The 22,971-nt window shown below is 38.6% G+C and overlaps 1 protein-coding gene across 2 annotated transcripts in view; it reads right to left on the bottom strand.

Annotated features, from left to right (window-relative positions):
- The window catches only part of LOC139135890 (actin nucleation-promoting factor WASL-like), a 570,409-nt gene that overhangs the window by 173,705 nt on the left and 373,733 nt on the right, over window positions 1-22,971 (bottom strand). The gene's annotated exons all lie outside the window — the stretch shown is intronic.

Below are 22,971 nucleotides of genomic sequence, written 5' to 3'. Positions count from 1 at the left end.
CCGACGCGATCATTATCAAAGTCACTTCAACGCTGTCTTTGTGTCACTTTTGATTCTGGCAATGTCACTGCGATCGTCAGTTATTGTTCCAATCAATCTCTCCAGGGTCATTTGAGTCACTTATCTCCGCCATCGTTATTAAACATTTGCATTTGATATTTAGTGTATATTCATTCAAGCCGGCAATTCCACCGTTTTAATGGAATATTGGCACCGATAAATAATACTGCCTTGATCCTAATTTTCCCTGGAATTTACCGTGATTCAATAAAAAAGATTTGATAAAATGGTTCATATTGTTCGATGTATTTTTATCATTTTCCTATATCACATAATTGCTTGAACACAATGTCTTTTTATCACTATTATTATAATTTTTTCGTGTTCACACGTTCGGTGAGACGCTAACATCTGCGGCACAGCTGTGAATAAGATAAGTTCATGATGGCCACCCTAGAACTCTTTTGTCGCCTGTTTCATTGTCATCTTTTCGCGACTTGTAAGAGAAAGGTGCTCATTCCGTGATTACAACGGAAAATTGTGACAATAACTTGACAATCATTTCCTTGTTCTAGCTGTGTCAATATCTAAAAGAGGTGGCTCTAACCACGCCATATATGTAAATTGAAAATATACCGTCACTACAAACAAACACGCATCAATCCATCCATCCGTCCGTCCAACCATCCATCCAACCATCCATCCATCCATCCATCCATCCATCCATCAGCGGCTTGAACATCCGAGTACTGGTTATTTCTGAACATATACACAGGGACGACTTCTTCGAACAAAAAACTAATAAAAGCTTTATCCTGTGTATCTCCCTCCTCGCAAATTGAAATGTTAAGTTTAACAAGCTGTGTTTGTACTAGTCTATACCTGAATAATCCTAACCTATGATTTTAATTTGAAAACACGATCTTCTTGAGAAAGAAATCGACATTGTCCATATTTTGTTACAAAAAAATCCGAGAAGGTTTGTCTAGTCTGAAATACATCTGCAGCTTTAGATGGATCTGCTTGATGCATGTGAGTCATAGCGACCACCGCGAAAAAGCTCTGCGACTCCAAATGCTACCTATAAACATGCACGCCTCGTATCCGAACAACTCCTGGGATTATACATATGTTTCTGCAAACCAACATTACACAAGCGAACATTCACAATGGCCATTTCCGAGAAGAACGTCCACCGGAATTCAAATCTTTTCATACATTTGACAGTAAAAAGATAATTGCCAGCCATCTGTCGGAGTGATAGTATTATAAAAGTCTATTTTAGAGTTAACGTAACAGTTCCCAATAAAAGTTGTCGTTTCTCAGAAAATACGGCCTTTGTTCAATTGATGGTCGAAGGTGCAGCATCTTGCAGGGCAAAAACGATGTCAAAGAAACCCTGATGTGCCGGGTTGCACTTTAAGACGGCGAAGTTCAAGGGATACAGTTGCCTTTGCTCACAGGGGGACTGTATGCATCTGCCGGTTGAGAATCCATACTCATTGCCTTTAAATGCCATGTTTATTAGTACACCGTTGTGAGTAACTCGCAGGCAACGGATCAAAGAAGGGTCGAAATAAACACAGGGCATTGTTTTATAACTCTATATAGTCATTTACCATTAAGTCCGTTGACTACTTTACCTTCATGAAGCGCCATTTACAGCGATTACGGGTTTGTGAAACGACCAAAGTTTACAATCCTAACGCTAATCCCTAACCGTATTTGTGTTTCTCACCATAAAACAGTTAACGATCAGATTTGCTATTTCAGCATTTCCCGTCCAAATCGAAGCTATAAAGTTGAGAAGGTAAACATCCGTCTCATCTCGTCAATCGATGATTTGCAATGCAGTTTGTGTAACAATCAGGCTGACTATAAACTGAACATACTGTACTTTACTACGATACGATTTACAGCCTGAGGGCCAGTAGCTGCAGCTGTACCTGTCAATTTTTTTCACCTTTTTTGCGGTGCATGTCAAGTGCAAGATCTAGTTCTTCTCCACAAAGCATGTTATAACACACCTACTACAATAGTTTGCTAGTGTCTATACTGTGTAGAATGCATTTTTATTGTTTACATTGGAACTCTTGTCCCGGCCAAATTCGCCTGTCAACAACGACAATACAGAAGTTTACACATATCATACACAGGCTGAGTTGACTGCTGAACAGTGTGTATCCTCAACATGTTTTGGGGAGATGGACAAGATCACATGTAAAGGACCAGTAGCCGAAACGTTGACGATTTTTTTCACTATTTTTGATTAAGTGTTAACTACAATTTCTTTTACTACTCCCCAAAACATGCTGAAACATATCCCATCATACATTTAGCTTGGCAACATAGCGTCTGTACGTGTAAAATGCGATATTACTGTTTACGTTTGAATTCTGGTCCGGACCAAAATTCACATGCCAATGATGACGTTTGCTGCTTACACATGTAGAGACTGAAATGACAAGCTGAAAACTGCGTATCTCGGTGTGCTTTTGGAAGCAAAATAAGAAACTGTAGTGGACATTTACGACCAAGACAGTGGAAAGGTCATCAAACACAACAGCTACTTGGTCTTTAAAACAAAAGTAGTGAAAACAAATCATTGAAGTTACATCAACTGGCCTGTCAACGTTAACGTATTCCCGTTGAACACGATTGAGAATAAGTTATAGTCACTCTTCACAAAACTAGCTGAAAGTAAAGTACGTGATGTTTAATATATTGGATGGTTTTGAAACTTGTCGATATTAGGGATTGTCTTGCATCGAGTTATACCACTTGGTTAAGATACAGTACATTAGTAGTATAGCGCAATAAGTGGTTTGGGTAATAGGTGTTATGGACCAATTAATGTTTGCTAAAAGAAGAAAGAAAGGACACTGAAATCGAAGGGAAATTCGGGCTTTTTTGTTTTTAATGTCCGTGTCGTGGGTTGGTCATGATACTAGCGGCAATTAGCAATTGTTGTAACAAGCATTCGTTTCCCATAATTGTTAAATATACGTAACATGTGTGTGGCATCGGTTGATACGGTGTTTGAAATAAATTTGGATATTTACTGAGGGTTACTGGCTGAGAATGAGACTTGTCTTTTGGTGCTCATCACATTTATATTTCTAATTTTACGACCTGCATGTTTGGCTTTTGTCCGTGCAAATTACACCTGCATGGAGGCAATGTAATTACGCCAGTAGGTCGTATCAATGAGGTACCACAAGTATACCTCCATGGTTGTATACAGATGCCCCCCTCCCCCATAAGGCGGCGTCTTCTCGCATTCCCAGTAACGAACATGTTCGGTTTCCCTTGAAGTTCCCGCCCTTAAATATCCAGACGTGAAAAGCTTAGTGTTGTTAATATCCCCGTTCCTGCTATTCTAGCCTGGGATTACCAGCTTGGTTGTACACCTACCCTGGACAGCGTAAATCTCGTCAAAATCTCGTGTGAAATGTGGAACACAAAGATCGTCTGAAAGGAGGGAAAGCCCAGACGCAAAGTATTATGCGATTATCGTCTTCAGCTGGTAACGGACGACTGGTGAGCCTTTTGAAGAAATGGGAGGGAAACCGACACAAGACGTAAAATTGCTATATCTAATACATTCTGAATAAAACATTGGTGAGAGGTAGAGACGGCATGAATATTTGCGGCAGAGTTTTAATTTGAAACCAGTCCTTCAAACTTTTGATTATATGAGTGAAGTTAAGGAGACCTGCTTGGACGATTATAGGTTGTGAGACTTGCAAAAACGTTTAGGAGTCTTAGAAAATCTCCGTAATTCAAATCCTCCGTGCTTAGACCGCAAAGTTGTAAATGTTTTGAGACGATTGTCCGGTATATTGTTTACTCAACAAAACATGGTAGAATAGTAATCAAGATTTGTAACGCCTGGCAAAATCAGTTGTTTTAACACAACCACGTTAATGTCTGCACATCAACCTTTGTCTTTCCCAGTAATTGCTTTACGGTCAGTATCTCATAAAAGCGTCGTTTCTATTCTGACTCCCAATTATCGCCATATATCCAGGATGAATATCACTTCCAATTCAATCCTTTGTTTCTGGCGTTTGAAAGGAACATTTGCATCGAGCTTTCTCTGGCTCACACGGCCCACAGCTATAAAACTAGAAATTAAGACATTGAATTTCTTCCAATAGTCCGAACAATGAACTGCCTCCAAAAATCACCCAAGTCCTTCAAACCAAATCATCAAAACGTAGAACGAAACTTATTTAGGCCTTCCTCTTTGTTGTTTCCGTTTTAATCACACCTTTTGGTTACAACTGATTGGAAGAGTGTGAATATAGCGCAAACTGTAGCATAGGCATGGCCAACCCTACTGATCTATCATGAAATAGGTTTGAATCGCCGAAGGGCGGGCTTAAAGTAACATTAAAAGGAAGTCCCACCAATGCAGTTAACGAAGCTGCACACGCCGTAAGACAACAAATACATCGTTGGTTGGTAATTTTGTTAGTTTCTGGTTTCTGATTCTGCCTTTTACCGACGAAGTCATACAAAGGCTTTCCCGAGGCATTTCACTGGAATATTCACAGTGATTTTTTTCACCAAGTTTTCTGATATGACAAATAGGAACACAGACGCAGAGGGAGAGAATTGGGAGGGGTAGAAAGAGACATAGACAGCGACGTGTATGGAGGAGCTAGCCCAGACAGAGTGAAATACAGCGACAATTCAGTACTAGCCATTCACTGTTATTTTTTCGTCACATGATCCTGGACTGGCAAGTCGTAAAAGTGAAAACCTACAAAAGTCTTGCTGCTAACGATAGGAATCAAATGAAACCTTAAATCTTCTGGGAATACCAATCCATACAGAAAACCTATTTACTCCAAGTCAAGGGGGTGGTAACAGTTACGCCTTCGATACTCATAGTAACTTGATTTTGGAGGTGTAATGACCACGAATACTGACAATTTTTTTGAATTTATGCGAGGCTTCCTCTTCAATGATATTTAGCCAGCAAAAGTACAACATTTCTACAAGACAGTCTTACCCTACTGCTGTACGCCACAACTTTACCCAACGCCTATACTATAGAATATGACACAATTTCATAAAACAGTTGTAGTAACGATATATGGATGTGTGATTGCCTATCCTAACCCTGTAAAGTCAAATGTACTGAAGGTGATGACAAAGTACATTGCACCGTGACTTTTCATAACTATGGAGATAATTTACAAGCAATAACACATTCAGGCAGTTGTGTTGTTTTTGCATAATCAATCCTTCAATGAGCATTGACGAAACAGCTACAATGTAATTTTAAAATCTGCTAATAAAAAATATTAAATATTTGTGTTTCAGTAATTCATGGTTGTGACCTTCTTCGGTGGTCTATAGCTGCGCATGTCCAAAAAATGATAATAATTATGCAAACTACGCATACAAGATGTACAGCCTGACCAAAATACAAAGTGAATCACTCGTGATTGAATACGTTTTGTGTTTTTTTACCAACTGCCATGTTGATTTAATGCACTAAAAATTGTACTCAACATGAGATATTGTAATTTTACCAGTCTGCAATACCAATATTGCAGTATGTGACCAATTACGACGCTAAATTGAAATATTCCTATCGTAAAACAAAGTTGTCAACACTCCTGAAATATAAACATTTTGTTATAAACTATTACTTTCTTCAGCCATCGCAATTATAAATTAACCTGACAAAGTTCCATGGTCTCAGAAGTTAATGTCAAGTGTTGTTAGATTCTGACATCGCTTCTTAGCAATAGCCTTTTCACATACGTTTGTTTTCTAAATGTAGCAGTTTGTAGTAAATTTCCAAATTTGTCTGTTATGGAAATGTAAAGCTATACAGATTTTGTTGCGAAAATCAAGAAACTGTTCTAAGTTCATAAGTTGGCCTAATACTTGATCCCATCAGTAGATATCAGTGTGCAGGCGAAAACACACGGACTGACCGAATTCGTTCAGTCACACCGACAATATATTCCGTACCATTATCTCCAGTGGATAGATTCGAAAGCTAATGATCACGGTCCCTCCACAAAATAATGATGACACTAGTAGTCACACAGGAGACTTGGTGCAACCTTTCTGGTACTGGGTGATCATTTTAACCAAACAAGCAGTGACTGATAAACCCTGTGTCAATTTATTTTCTCTGTAAATCTCCCCATTTATACAAATTCTACAAGGACTGGCCGCGATTTTCTCGTGGAGAGCCAGTCACCCTACATGCATCCGTAAAGCAAATGGAAAAGAAGTGACGCGATGGTTGGTCCTTTGCAGATGCGAATGTGTTGTTGGTTGGGCCACCAAGCGATCTTTGCCCCCAGTAATTTGGGAGTTCGTCTCATTTTAAATCCTTCAAAATAGGGGTATTTTGTTTTTCATAGAAGCTATTACAATATATAACTGACAGTACAACACTAAAGGAAAATAGTTGGAGACAAACTGATGACTGATTCTACTGACATTCTTTCTATGCAGCTTTCAGTTACTTTGAAAGCTGACTTTGTCTTGAATCCAAAGCTCTTGGGTTGAATGAAATCTGTGTGCAGTCTCTTCAAACGAGCACCCGACATGCTTTGCGCGGGCAATAATGTCACCGACACTTCAGTTTGAGTCGGTCTATTTCGTTTTGAGTTACCGACAGCCGTGACAATGGGGGATTGACTGAACGCGCTATCCAAAGGTATTACATTTGGCAAAGTCCCAGGATGTAACAACATGTGAATTGTTCTTAAGACCGATCAAACACCGATTATGTACAAATTGCCGGTTGTTCCAAGTTATATCCGTTACTTTCTGGTCGGCTAATTTCAAGAGTGGTCAAAGAAATACAAAAGAAATTCATCTCTTTAAAATACCTGATAAACAATGACACCATGACACTTCTTCTTTAAATTGGTAGAAATCTCGTCAGTATTTCTCTCCAAAGGCTAATGACGTCAGTCAAGCATAAAGTAATTTTCCTAAGGAGCTTTTATGCTTCTTTGGTCAGCCGACAGTACACGTTTTTTCCCTCGATCGGATTTTAAAGCAAATGGAAACTTTGCATGATGCTTGCGAGTAGTATACTTTTTGTGTCGTACAACAAAAAAAGAACAAGTTTGAGGATTTTTTTTCAATATTGAGTCGGTGCCTCAATCGCAAATTTCCCTTACACAATATTTGGTTGAAGTCAGAAGACCGAGTAAGCGTAAACTGACAGGTTAACCTTGCCATTTCGTACTTTCACATCCCCTGCGAGATTAAACAAAATTCTCCCAGCCATGCAAATAAACCAATCTTCCGTATAGAAAAGCGACTTATGGGCTTCAAACGTCATGCTGATTTAGCGGTTTACTGGGATCCTTTGCTAATTTGATTCACTGCAAAGATATTGGGATTGGGGAGAATCGGTACAAGTGAGATATCTCTGGAGCGTAACAGCAAAAAAGGTAGGTGTGAGGAGGACAGGTCTCAAGGAGAGACAAAGACAGGTATAGACAGACAGACAGGCGGACAGACAGACGGATGGATTCAGTGTAACTGGTTTCTTTTACCTGTCTACGGACATATTAAGATTTTTAAATACGCGACGTTCTTGCTAGCAAAATGCGGCAGGGCCGGCGCTTCATCTAAGATGAAACACAGGACAGACTATAAAGCCTATACCTGTACGTGATAAAGCCTATACCTGTACGTGATGTCGGCAAACACAAAAGTAACCTTGTAGAAGTTTAAACTACTCCACAGGGCAGGGTCACGGTTGATTAATATCAGGATGAGTTTCCGCTCCGCTTAAATTCTCCCTCTCTGTTTTCTTTTAACATTTTCTTTTTGTTTTCTCACTTCCACCACCAATTTGTACAAATTCTGAAGAGCATTTGTAATACAGTGTCAGTGTTCGTGTTGCATTCAGCCTCAAATATGGTTCGTAGCATGTCCCTACGTTGAACTGCGTATTATACGATGTGTATGTGCGCACCATAGAAAGGCACTATTGTGTAATCTAGCGGAAATTTCTATTCTGTTTCCTTTGTCTGGCATTCATTGTGGGTCCCTGCCGCAAAGCTACAATGATACTGATTCCGATCACAATCGACTGCCAGCCGATTCATTGATCTATACTTGCACGCCATTGATACCCACTCTGCCAGACCTCTCTCTATGTGACCGTCTACCGGTTATTTTTTATTGTCGGCGATGGTTTCTGTCGCATGCCGACGTCACTTTAAAATTTAATTGTTGCAACACATATGTCTATCAACACTGGCTTCTCTATGCGCCAAATATCCTGCAGAGAAAGGGTTTGTCGATGGGAACGTGTCACCGTATGGATTTTAATTATAACATTCCCTAAAGTAATTAAAGCTCCAAGAAAATCGATAAGGAAAACCAAAATTCCTTTTCTTTGTGTCACAATACGCCAAACCGTGTTAATTTTTAAATGAAGAAAGTAAAAATGATGACAAGTTCAGAGTAAAATTTTAGTTTTTACTGTATACAGCACTCGTGAACACGGCGGCCGTCGCAGCCGGATAACGGTGAGAAACCGTATGGAATTATAGATTTCGATTTTTCAAGCCTCTTAGCGTTCAAGCACGTACTTGATTATTATGACAATTATACTAATTATTATTTGAAGGCCTGACCCTTTGTTTTCAGCAGTTTGTTATTGTAAAATCGCCATATGTCCAACTTGAACAAGACGGCTTGACATGAATACTCCATTGACTGAAACTATGGAAGTCGTGTTCACACATCAGCAATCCAAACACACTCCTGAATTTTCTATTTTTCACGTGCACGCCAACGCCATCTAACATTTCCTCCTCAATATTCTCTCGTGGACGCTTTTTACTCGTAAATTCAAAAGTTTTGTCTTGTGTAGTGTACTTTATACTGTCTGGTTTTCGTATTAAATCACCTGTAGTGAATAGCACAATTTAATGCTCAGTGTTGTGATGGTCGGCAACCCAGGACTGACCTTGGCATTGAGTTGTTTCGAGGGTCCATGCTTGGTATAATTATATTTGTACTTAGTTCCATATGTTTGCTCTGGTAGCTGTAACTTGTATCGCAAGGACAATCGACAAAAATGTCATGCTCATGGTGAACTTGAAGAAATGACACTACAAAACGCACTAGGTTTCGTAACACTGATCTGGCTGCTTGCACGTTCTCCCAGCACACAGGGGTGCACTGCTGCGCTGAAATCATACATTTATAAAAGTTTGCAAGGAAGATAACATTTTACTAAATTGTATATAATATCTGAATTTTCCCAAACTCCAAAAAGTTGCCTTCGGAAACAGTTTAAGACGCCAATTGGAAGACTTTTCCCCCGTAGAATTTAATTAAACCAACGCAGAAACAGAAAACATTCACAATCACTGCTGAACACGTTTTCTTCCTGATCTTATGGATTGAGGGCAAAACACGAACTGATTACTGAAAGCACGTGTCTTTTATTTCGTCATAGTTGCCAGTCTCTTTGTCGTTGTGAAGTACAAGGGATGAGCGGAAAGGACAGTGTCGTCATTTTGAATAGAATGACAATCTCGTCACAACAAGATAAGCGAATAGACGCACCATGCATGCGTAATAAACCTGAAGACAATACATGTATATCTGTACATGGCATATCCCTGGCAAAGATAGCTTCTATCTCGTCAACATATCTCACTACCAATTTGGGGGTTAAAAATGGAATAACAGACGCATGGCTTCACCGTCATAGAATTCAACTCAAAAAGCTTTGTGCTTTCCGCCCAATTGTCTTTCTGATCCCTAATCTAATAGTACAATTCAAATTCGTGATAACCCGTTAGCTTTACAGGATAATTGACGGTCAAATGTCTTGGAAAGAGAAACCTCATTCCAGATTATTTTATTATCCTCTCGTGTAATTACACGCACAAAGACATCGCAAGCTCATTCCTTGAAGTGGTCCCTTACTGAAACATTGTCAACTGGGACGAAGGACTAAGCACTTACAAATCCAAGTGCATTGCCGCCTTAACTGACCATCTACGTATACATCCCTCAATTTGCCTGTGTAAGGTCCAGTTTTACTTTAAGAAAGAAGATGATTGAATCATTTTTGTGCTGAAAGAGTGATAACGACATTGACAATTTATTTTAAACATGCAATTCTCTCATTTTCAAAAAAATTCAAATGCATTATGCTAGCGGCCGACGCTTCGATTGCATGCCAGCATATTGTTGAAAAGGAGTGGCGATTGTGACACCTTACTGATCATAGCGGCGTGCGGCGTCGCTTTGTATCGCGTTTCATAATCCGCGTTCGCTCATCCCTGCAATCACAGTTGTATAATAAGTGCCCATCATTTCAACCAGACGAGATTCTTGAAAGCTATGTACAACTATTACTGCTATGGTAGAATAAATCTTAGCTGCATTGGTGTCCATTAAATTAAAAAAAAGTAATCCCACACTTTGGAGTGTACCGTCTTCAATTATCATGTATATGGCTGACCGAATACTACGAGATCAATGTAATTAGAGCTTGCTAGGCTTTCAGTGACTGCCTCTAGGAAACAATCATTTTTGCGTTACGAGGTGAAGACATAGTAACACTTTTCTCAACTATCAACGAATTCTTGTCTTTTTGAGACCTATACCCCAGAATGTACACCACCCACGCTGCAGCCCTACCATTGTATTTTAAATTGAAGAGAATAGAGTCACCCTTTCGCTGTTAGTTACGACACTTGCCGAAGGAAGAAAATAGTTGAAAAACTTGCCACCTGAATTTTTTATGTCCTCTCAGCTCAAGTCGCATGTTCCCGTACAAACAATGTTTAGACCATGACAATATGTTTTTGCAATGTATAGTAATAGAAAGACAAAGTGTCTCAGTATTTGTCATTAACCAGTGCCAAACAAATCGCTCCAATAGAGACTGTGCTGCCGTAGTTTTCGAGGCAAGCATAGGCCCTCCTTCGCTGCTACATTGCGGTTACCGCAAAATTTACGAACATTTTTAGATTGGTCGAGTATGCAAATTGCGATCGATGATATTCGGCACACCCCATGCTTTAGTAGATCTTCAACGGGTTTTGATGTGAAGTAAACATTCCCTTTTAAAGTTAAGGGGAAAACATTCTAACATGAGTAACTACATTCTCATGATGAAAACTTTAACCTCCCGTGTGTCTTTCTGTATGTGCCTTGTAGCCTCAAACCATAAAAGTTACACAATCATCGAATAGCTACTAGGTCTCTTTAGCCTATTTTTGCTTAATATAGTCACCTCTTCTTTGTTTTCAGAGAGTGTATCTTACCAACATGATCTGCAGTAATCGTGTAGCGCTTTTTGTCATGGAGTAGAATTACTCCTTCAAACACACTAGGATTGATTGAATAATGATTACTGCGCTTTGATTCCACTTTTATGAAATGCCGGTCGCCCGTAGCTTCATGGAGGTCGTCGTCGGAACTGCGCATGTGCGACTTTCTTATTTACAAACAATGTATTTTATGCATGATATCTAGATGCATCGCGTCAACATAGCTGCAACGTTCAAATTTTACTATATTCATTTATAAAAAAATGTTTTAACTTTTATCAATCGCCAATGTAGGCCTACCCTAGATAGTGTTTACATCAGTCGCAGGGGTCCCTGGCAACCTTTGAGCAGAGCTCCGATGACCCCCCTGCCTTTAAAATTCAGTTAGCCTACGTCTTTTTTAATGTAGAATGCGCCTCGGGGACAGATGTTTGGACTCTAAAACTTTACAATATTCTTTTAGCCTACCATTTGTGGGGTTCATTTTGAAGCTTATGGAATAAATAAAAAAAATATTTACCGGCTTAGTTATGTGAAAATCGAGAACTTTATATTCCCCATAAATAAAGCAAAGGGATGCCGGCCTCAGAATTTCAACAGCATATCGTCAAATGTTGGGTAATTTGTTTCTCTAGTACCAAAATTTGCTCCGTAAAGTTTGAGCAAAAGTTTAGAGGGAGGGTGTCGTCGGAACTCTGCTTAAAGATTGCCAGGGACCTCGATGACCGGTGTAAGCTTAAACACTGTATGTAGGGTACTTTGGCGATTGTTGAAAGTTAAAACATGTTTGTTAACAATGAATATCATAAAATTAAAATGTTGCAGCTATGTTGAGGTAATGCATCTAGATATCATGCATGAAATAACTTGTTTGTAAACATGCCCAAGAAAGTCGCACACGCGCAGTTCCAACGACACCCTTTAATTTTCGAGGCGCGAGCTTCAATAGTCTCAGAGAAATCTGGGTAACCGAGACTAGAGCTTCAACAGATACCGTCTGCGCTAAACGTGTGATTCATGACCTTTCGTGCGCATGCTCTCTTCGTGCGGCCGGCCTAATTTCGTCGTCTGCTCGGTTTCAAATAGGAGCTCGAGATGTCGGTCAGTCATTTTCCCTCATTCAATCAAGACAAAAGGTGGGTTTTTGTCTTCATTATTGCACTCTTACTCGAATAAACCCCAAATAACATTGTTGTTGACAAAATAACCTTTACTCAAGCAAATTTGGGGTCGAAAAAACATCAAGAACCGTGTAGGTGTAGGCTACTTCAGTGGTGGCATATTGCCATTGGAGTCCTGTGTTTAAAGGCTTCTAGTTATAGAGTTGAAGGTGTAAATATCATCATGACGTGATGAAAGTTAGCCATCATTCAAAGACCGACAGAAAAATAATACGACGGGATTTAAGTCACAATTAGCAGAGAGCTTAATGAATCATTATCCTATCAACAGCCTACATTTTACCGAATCTTAACAAACCTGAAATATTTAAAGGTTTATAACCTCAATATGATAAAGGTAAATACAAGCGGACAATATCGTTATTGCAGTCGCTCAGGGCACAGCATTATGCAGTGCAAACTCTTTACGAACATGTCTGTATAGTACGAGCCACAGTTGATTCCATACAGTAGGCTTAAGGTAACGCGAAACATTGATTAAGCTTAAGCCTTAAAACCGGGGATTAAAAACGTCGAACTTGAGGAATTTTACTTGAAAAATGTTCAGCAAGAAATTGAAAAGGTTGATGTAGTTCGATCGCCGTCGCTGCTTGTACAAGCACAGTTCATCGAGCTACGCCAGACTAAAATTTAACAATCAAAATTAACCTCAAGCTGTAGACCTAACCTGTCCGACATGATGGAGTGTTAAGTTCTCAAGCTGGAATCTCAAAATTTGATCGACTTCCATAATATTACGCAGACCTTCTTGTTGAGAAAATAAACTCTGGTTCCAGCCAATCAGATGGCTAGACACAAGCGAAACATAATATAATCTGAAACGTTGTTTGAATATTGTTACGTGTAGTAAGCGGAGAGGAACTTCACAAAAATGTCTGAGGTCATATCAAACACACGTACCCAATATCACCATTCAAGTGTATGTGCGCCTGATTGTCATACATAAATTACGCCTTTAAATTTGAAAAAAACTGAAATATTTTATACAAAATTTAGACTCACAGGTTTATTCAGTGGCCGTAACGGTATGCACAAAATATGAGGACTCAGGTCTAATTTATCACATCACTTTATCATTTTGACCTTTCCAGATGGGATTTCACTCACAAACTTGCCGAAAATCTTTACCTGCACATGCTCAGAGTGCCACTGGTAATTACATGCAAGTCTATAAACTAAATGCAGCTATTCTTGACTAAACGGCCCGAAAAATGGTGTACAGATCAAAAGACACTCTTTTGCATGATTATTAAATACATTTTATAAATGCAGAATTCACATGTGTAGTTACCTATATGGTTAGATCCAATTTTTGGGCAAGCAACATAATGCTTTAACTCTTTGCATGCTGCGACGACCGACTGCATTCAACATTTTGTGGAAGATTGAGACAGTCAATTAGGCCTAAAGTTTACCGATGAATGAAAGCGTGTCTCAAATTGCATTTTCCTTCAGAACGCTATCTTTCTCAAGCAGGGCTTTGCCATTATCGGAAAATACAGAGTACTGGAGAAAACGTTACCCCAGGGAGAGACGCCATGATGGTTTCGGTGAGTACTACGATATGAATTTGGATTTAGCTTGCAGTGCCGTAAAATTAAAAGCCACTAGTTTTCCAACCATTTTTACAGAACTCTATTTGCTTTAGCATTGCCTTTACAGCTTTGAGGAGCTAATGATGATAATTCGTTTTCAGGAAGGACCAGAGACGACGAAAAGAGCAGACAGAGGGATTTTATTCATCGTTTGTATTCAATCATAGGAGAGTACACTTGAAAAGTAATGGCAAACAATGCTCAGTTGTAGTCTACTACATATTAATGAAATAAAACTACTCATTTTTGCTGCCCTCACATTAGTAATACCGCCACTGGAAAAATACTAGCATTGTCTTTTGGTGGTGCCTTGAGATATATTTTTCAAGGATAAAATATAATATTACACGCTCCCTTATTCAATCACATCAAACAACTTCAGTGTTATTCGGATTTCAAAACGATGCAAAGACAGTCGATGTAGACTTTATTTGACATGAAGACATCGCAGCAATCATTTATTTCCAAAATGGCCTTAATAGCAGTAAAAAGGGACACTACATTGATGTAATCTTTGGTCAGTCGAAGCAAAGTGTGATGAAATCAAAACGGCAGGATTATTGTGAAAATAAGTAGCTAACTGTCAACTATATGTGTGTGTGTGTGGGGAGAGAGAGAGAGAGAGAGAGAGAGAGAGAGAGAGAGAGAGAGAGAGAGAGAGAGAGAGAGAGAGAGAGAGAGAGAGAGAGAGAGATTTTATTCGAGCATGAATATTATTTTGTCGCAAGTACTCAGGAGGGGAATACAGTGAATGTAGAATGATTACGATCACCTGTTTTAATTCAATCTTTTACAGTCTATTTGCTGTTGACCCTGCAACACTTAAAAGCTCCCATGGCTTCATAGAAGACTGATATCACTCACGTAACCGAACAAACTAAAAAGGGAAGCCGACAGTGCATGCGTATTACACATCCATGGTGTTGTCACAGTTACCGGACACATACATTATATGCGCCCCTGAGGACGTAAAGGGTCGTTTGCTTTTTTTAGAAACCAACCAAATCAACAACAGACTATAACGCCAAAATTACTGACTTGTAGCGATGCTTATAGTTTTGCTTACCTTATATTTTTATGTGGTAGCTTTTAATGATATGTATGAGAACAAAGGAAATTGGGGGAAAAGTTAAAGATACCCTCAAGGCAGATCCGATCCATTGCAGCGTACATAATTTGTCTATAGTTCAAAGAAAATATAAAAAAGGCGTTTGGGAATTCGGTTATCATTTTACTTTGTGAATGTGACCGATGTTTGTCTGGGTGCATTTGCCCTCACCTCGTATACTTCCTTACCAGGTACACCACACAAAGAAAACGAGGTGCTGTTAGTGATATTATGAATTAAGTCGCAGAGGATTGGGCCTTCACTACGCAAATTATCCCGATACGGGCAGGATATAAAAGCGGTATCGGTAAAAAGTGCGGAGCATATTTCCTTTTTAACGTCTTTATCGGCTTCGTGTATTCAAATGAATGTGCACTCCGTACTACTAATCAAATTATATCTGGAAGCAGAGCTGGCTCGACGCGCGAACTTCTCACTAATTGGCGGTAGGTTGACATATGGAAAAAAGAAATGTTAATACTTGAAAGGTCGTGCGAAATTCAATGTGGTTAGTTACATCCATTGTCCCCAAGTGTAGGTACTTCGACTTTGCACATACGCGTCAGCGATGCAACATGCTCAGATCAAGGCTTAAGTATATTGCGGGATTCTTTAAGTTTGAATTTGCGCTGTATTTTTAATGAAATTGCAGCGGCTTATATGCTTGTGTGAATCTGCCAACTCGTAAAGTCTTTCTTGTGAGTTTCCCAAAGTTTTCGCTTCCACCTATCCCTTTCTAGCGTTTGAGTTTTCATCATCAAAAGCAAGGAAGTATGCATGCATGGATGTTGATATGTTTGTATGTATGCACTGAGAGTTTTATCAGTGAAAGGTGGTGTAGCCTTCAAACAAAATTAAAATTAGCTTTCCCCCTCTACTGTCTATGCTTCAACACGCATGATGATGTAGATACCGCTCTAGTTCAAAGTAAGCAATCTTTGTTGAACTGATTAATTGTAAAGATTAATTGTAAATCTGATAAAAAATTAATAATTTCCATTTTCGAACGCAAAATACAAATCAGGGCGACTTCATCGAAAAATACAAATTTAAGAAGATATTGATTGTGTTATATTATACCCATATGTAGGCTACAGGGAGAGCTGCTTGCTTATTATATTGACCTATCTGGTTGTGACAATTGTCTACTCTGACAATGCACATACACCAATTGTCAACTCTCGGATCGGTTTTTGATTTACTGGAACGAACTAATCGTAGATCCGGTGTATTTAATTCACGTGTCATATGGATCCGCTTGGTTACGCAGTAGCATCAAGACAATTACAGTAGCAGCGGGTCCCCTTTCTTTTACCCTCTTCGTGATTTACATATAATTGAATATGATGATCGCTGGTCGGTACGTCTGCAACCCCCCTGCTGATATGGTCCTTTTCTTCTACCAAAGAAAGAATTCATGCATTTCAATCAAACTCAATGCTGAGGGCTGATTCAATCATGGCTTGCCACGTTTTCCTTTTCTGTCGGGGACCAAGTTCAGCAAGCACACGGAAATTGACTCGATTTGTTGACTGTCAGAAACAATTCATCTCCCGTAAAGCCGAACAATTGCTTGCCCAGCGGTCATATTTTAATAATTCACTCACCATGCAACCATTCTTATTAATAGATATTATATCGTTGTCATTCTGAGATAGCCCAGCATAATCACTGTACCGGTGTAATTTGTTTCCCTTCCGAGAGATCCCGGATTCGGTATCCTTTGTAACGTCGCCATTGACACCATTCTTTTTCAGGAACAACTCTGTTTTCATTCTTCATCACTGAAATTTAATTGATTCTTGACACAGAGAGCCCTAGGTCTCATAGAAATCCCGCAAGCTCGTACACTCTCCCTTCATATATTTTCATATCTAGAAAACAAAACTGAGTGAAAAGTTACACGGTACATATTGTTGGAAACACGCCACGACAGAGTTACAATGAACAAAAAGATCGGTTTCTGTTCATAAACTTTGTTGTGACAGTTTTGTCAATCTTTGATCATTACGTATTGTACATCGACTGGAGTTAAATAGTTTGCATACGACATGCATCTCGTAGGTTAAAATACCCGAGGAAGATTTAATTCCTGATCAAGTAACAATCCAGTGCTAATGAGAACCCCCTGCGGTCAACTTTTGTGACATCCGAGAGGCAGGTCGCTGAGATCACCTTCCCATACTGCGCATGAGCATTGACGATCTTGGCAATACCAGGGAAACCCTTCAGAGTGTCAAAAACTTCTTCAGCATACTTCAGAATGCAGACTGGCACACTCGGTATACTATGTTGAAGAGTTCGTTCAACAGCTCAGAAATAAGGCGGTGTATGAGTCTAGAGAAGAAACTAGCCATGTGGCTTTATATTAAAATGATAGCATCTTTAGCAAAATTAAACTGATGAGGAAGCCGATGGCGTCGCCAGTCCTTGGGAAAAGTTACCTTCTCAGATACTATCCAACCCAATTAAATGCACACGGGATGTAATTTTATATGGGTAAAAATGCTCGATTTCATTCCGCTCATTGCAAAGAAAGAAAATATTCCGGCACTTGGCGCCAAACGCCACTGATCATAACTGTGCTGGCACCGTTTGCCATGGCATGCTGAAAGACGATTTACCGGAGGGTGTTCGAGGTGACTTCACAGCCAGCCGACAAAAACTAATCGTAGAAAAAGGAGGAAATTACAAATAAATAATAAATGAGGCCCGGAAGGAATTTTCTGAAAACGATATGTATATCTCTGACAGTATGCCCGTAAAGAATGCCGACAAAATGACTCGTACAGCTTCAAAATCGTCAAACAGCTATTATACCAATAAAACTAATCTTGTTAGCCTTCCCCAACCGCCAAAGTTTGACAAAACGATTTATTACGCATCACAGAGTTACGCCACGTACAGGAATAGTGCAAAAATTGTCACTGAATTGTACATGAATGAAAGCGGTAAATTGTTGATTTTTGAGAAACAATTATGTTCGCTTGTTTGATATTTTTTTGTCGTTTGGAGACGCGAAGAGTTCAACTAATTCAAAATTTCAAAAAAAAAAAATCTGAAAAACGAACAGGTCTGCTCGAAAATACGGTCTTTGTGCCCTTCCTTTGTCCGCAATGACACATTCTGAGTGCCATGACGCAGCGGTTTACTTAAATGTCGCAAAAACGCGAATGTCGCATGATATCTAAATCGGTTGCTCTAATTTTTTGTATTCCCTTCTTTGGATTTGATGGTGGCCATCTTCCCTCAAAGAGGAGAAGCCAAAATCGTTTTTGAAAGAGTCAACTGTTGTATCGACTCCATTTGCGTGTGATCCAGTGTTTGTGATGCAAAAAAACTTACCCCAAGATAGGTTTATGAAAAGTGACGCTCCCCTTGAACTGTTTTCTAAAAAGTGACCCTCCCCCCAATTCCCCCGGCCCACCCCTCCTATAATCACTGAAAGCTCCCTGAGCCCCTATACTGAGCGCGGGTAAAAAAAATTTGAATTATATTTGGATTTGGCCAGAGGATCGGACCAGTTTATGTCCTTCAGGGCCAATGATTTTTAAAGCTGCTGTTCCGCTTGGCCAGTAGAGATTTTGCGTGAGTTTTGCACACGGATCAGGATAAATATGAATATGTCCGGATATGAACGGATACGTCATCACTTTCTTCGCGCTCTTATCATGTTCTGATGATGTCACACGTTCTCTTGTCGTTTGTTTGGCAGTCGCTTTCTACATGAAACGACCACTTTATACGTACACCCTTTCCGAGAGCGATTTTTACGCTCGCTTCGCCACAGATTTGATGTTCAATATAAGGCCAAAAAAAAAAAGAAAAAATGTTTCTGGTCAAGTCCTTCTTTAAAAAATGGTGCGGCGACGCGCATTTTATTTTTTTTTTATTTTTTATTTTTTTTCCCTCAAGGGAAGGAGGAAGGTCAGTTTTATAGTTTTATCAATATAGTCACATATATACTGTTCATGCAGCCACTGATCATGCCCCCCCCCAAAGAATTTTCTCTTTCTCTTCAGCCATTTTGGTTTGGTGTCAGCCACAGCCGCCGGCCACAAACAGAAAAAAAGGGTGACGCGCTGTTGTTCAAGTGACGCGCGCGCTGACCAGAAACATTTCTTTTTCTTTTTTTGGCCTAATGCTCTTGGTTTTATCAATTGCCGTCTGATTTTGAAATGTTTTAGGTAACAAAAAGGATACAAAGTTGCGCTAAACAAAGCAAAAGTACCTCCACAAATATTGATACATTGTACGATTTGGAACGTTTGTGACTCCTTCTGTAGTTTTTTTTTATGCAAGCTCCAGACAGCCCGTAGCTGCGATATCGCAGCGGTGCTAGTAGCGTCTATCGAACGTACTCGGGTAAAGGGTCGCCGCCACAGTACAATTTTTTTTCCAATACAAAAACAGATAAATCTGTATATTTATGTATGCTTGATTATTCATATTAATGTACTTGATTGTACTAGGGTGGTTATCAATGAATGTCTTTGCAAGAAATTGGATTTTGGAATTTCACCGAAATGTTGATTCACATGGTAGTCGAATGAATAATTTTTTCCCACAAAAAATAGGTAAATCTGTGTATTTATGTATGTTTGATTGTTCATATTAATGTACTTGATTATATTACAAATGGATGTCTGTGCAAGAAATTGGAGTTTGGAATTTCACCGAAATGTTGATTCACTGTACATGTTAAGTAAATGATGAAACTATAAATAAATTTTCATCAATACAAAAATAGGTAAATCTGTATATTTATGGACTCTTGGTGATTCATATTAATGTACTTTATTCGACTAGGGTGGTTAACAAATGGATGTGTGTGCAAGAAATTGGATTTTGGAATTTCACTGAAATGTTGATTTACTATACAGGCTAGTCTATGAGAGAATTATTATCAATTTTTTACCAATATAAAACATAAAACTAACAATATCTGTGCATTCACACGGCAAATTCCAGATTGAAATTCTCTACCGTAAACGTCATTTTTGGAAACTAATTTAAGAAAACTCTTGTCAAATGCCTTGATAAATTGTCTGTTTGATTACGCCAGTGCCTATTGGTACCTGGGGCTGAAATCATACACGAAACATCGGTTGCAAACAACACAAAATAAAATTATTCGATTTGTCCTAGGGTTGCATCCGCGAAAACATATTGATGCTTCTCACGACAAAAAATTGGGGTGGCTCCCTGTGGACAAAAGAATTGAATATTTAAAGTCCAATCTGATGCATAAAATTATTCATGGGAAAGGCCCTTCTTATCTCTCATCTACTGTGGTGATGAAAAGCAACGTTCACAATTATAACATTCGCCATGGTGACCTCTCTATTTATATTCCATTCGGTGCGAAATTCGCTCAAACTGGTTTTCACTATTCTGCCTCGAATTTATGGAATCAATTACCATGTAATATACGGCTGACTTCATCAAACAATGTTTTTAAACGCTTGTTGAAGAGAAATTTTTATAGTGTACTTGACCTTTAGATTGATTTTGTATGTCCATTTTTACCTTGTATGTTTACAATTGGATGTTTGTTTTTACCAATCTTTTGTCGTTGTTGTTTGTGTGTCTTAAACCGGCAGCAGGATTGTCTTTTTATTCGACTGTTTTCCGCATTTTGTCTTTTCACTTAATTTTGAATTCTTTGTCATCTTTTATATTTATATTTATTGTGTAGTCTTCTTTCATGGACCACAGTGGAAATAAGTCTTCGGACTTTTCTGTGCTATCCATGCACAAATAACTGCGTTGTCTCCTTTGGTGTTGTAAATTGTTACATTCTGTACTATTTTCTTATTATTTTGGTTATTTGTGCTAAATAAATAAATAAAAAATAAAAATAACAATATCTGTGCATTTATATAGACATTTGATAATTGATTTACACTTTGCCATCTGTCCCATATGTTTTTGTCTCATCTTCCATCAGTTTGAAGTATTCAAGGTGTTTAATGTAGGATACCACTGCATCTTCTATGCTTGTGAAGCGTGTAATGCATACAAAAAGTCACACTAATTCATATAAATTTATGGCTCAGACTACTGACTGCAACAACAACAGGTATAGTGGTGTCCGATGTCGCACGTGCACCCAAACCTGACAAACCTGACATAGATATCAGCGCTATTGGAAGTCGGATAAAAAAATAGTCGATTCACAGAATTCAGAGTAAATAACCTTTTAAGTTACATCTCTGATGGAGCATTTAACTCAACAGGAACAGGATTAGTATTATTTGGCACTTAAAAAGTACGATTTGTACGCAAAGCTGATATGATTTGTTCAGCTACCCACTCTTCTTACTACAAAAATTCTAACTGTATGAAAGAGAGACAACTACATACTTTGTTATATTCAGTTACTTTTGCAGTTTAATATTTGGAATTTTCAGGTTTTGAAAGAACACCTTTTTGTTTTACTCAAACATTTTGAAATTCATAGTGTACACGTTGTCATAACAAATATGACTATCAGTTTTTTCTCGCATTGTTTATCTTGATACCTCGTCTTGGTCTGCTTTTACTCATGGGCTCGTCTTGGCTTGCTGAGAGGGTACTGGTGATCTTCAGTTAACTATACGTGATGTTCAGAGTTCGCTGGTACTACATAGACTTTATTTCTTGGTAGACACAAGCTTTGGTCGTTCTGTCCTCCTGCCCTGTCTGTTGTATTTTTCTCTCTTGTCCTTTGAATTCAATTTCTCGTATTATTTTAGGATGGGATTTAAAACGTTCTCTTTAAGGCTTGGCTCAGATCATGCGATAGATATGAATTAAAGATAAAATTATGCGTCCAATCGTAAACATCAATACAGGTCTCGATCTTAAATTTACATGTCACAATTAATATACAAATGTCACTGAGACAGACTGCAAAATTGAACCCATTAAGTGAAATTCTCACGTTCCTTCATTAAGTGTTGACTACCTTCATCATTCTTAATGTAATTCAATTCTTGTTTTCTTCAAAACTTCGTAAACATCCCCGTAATATGTAATTTGCGTCTTTTTGCATTTGTCGCAAATATGCTTTGTATTCATAATTGAGATCCTGTTATTTTAATTAATAATTTTGTTGATGCCTATGACCACCTAGTGCATAAACCTACAAACAAACTATCTTCGTAACACAACCAGTTGATTACTGTCACACTGAATGGTACATTATATACTGGTATAGTGTCTATTGCCATTGTTTATTATGAATCTTTGTTCAGACTCACAGAGTCACCTACCTCTAAGTATGCTTGTTGTACTTATACAAGCACCAGAAACACTGCATTGTAAATGTAACTGATGATTTTTCATACTTATGGCCGATAAACCCATGGGAAAGTTAAAGTTTATGCGATTGATCTATGTTGTGTTTTTTTTAGTGTTTGGTTTTTGTTGTTGTTTTTTTGCTGGCTAGCTGGTAGGTTTTTCAAAAATCCAAGGACGGCAAACAAAGAATATTCTTTACATGGCCTTAAAAGAATTTACCCAGAGAAGACACCATTGTGGAAGGATTTCGGGGAAAGCAATGTCCTCCTTTTTGTTTCGAGGACCACCTTCATTATGGAACGCTGTGTACTGAGGAATTACCACTGTTTAGATGGATGATAAATTAATTAATCAAGATTGTGTTAACAACAATCCTTTTAGTAAAGCATTTAAATAGTAAGAATAGTAAGGGATGACGTTTGGTAAAGAAATCTGACATATGCAAATTTTAATCAGTCGAAAAGCCACTCCTGTGCCTTCTTTGTATTAGGACGAGCAATTTC

This window comes from Ptychodera flava, chromosome 6 (genome assembly GCF_041260155.1).
Source record: "Ptychodera flava strain L36383 chromosome 6, AS_Pfla_20210202, whole genome shotgun sequence".
In the NCBI taxonomy this organism is placed as follows: Eukaryota; Metazoa; Hemichordata; class Enteropneusta; family Ptychoderidae; genus Ptychodera; species Ptychodera flava.
The sequence above is the reverse complement of the archived record's forward strand: the minus strand, read 5'-3'. Positions and strand labels throughout refer to the sequence as shown.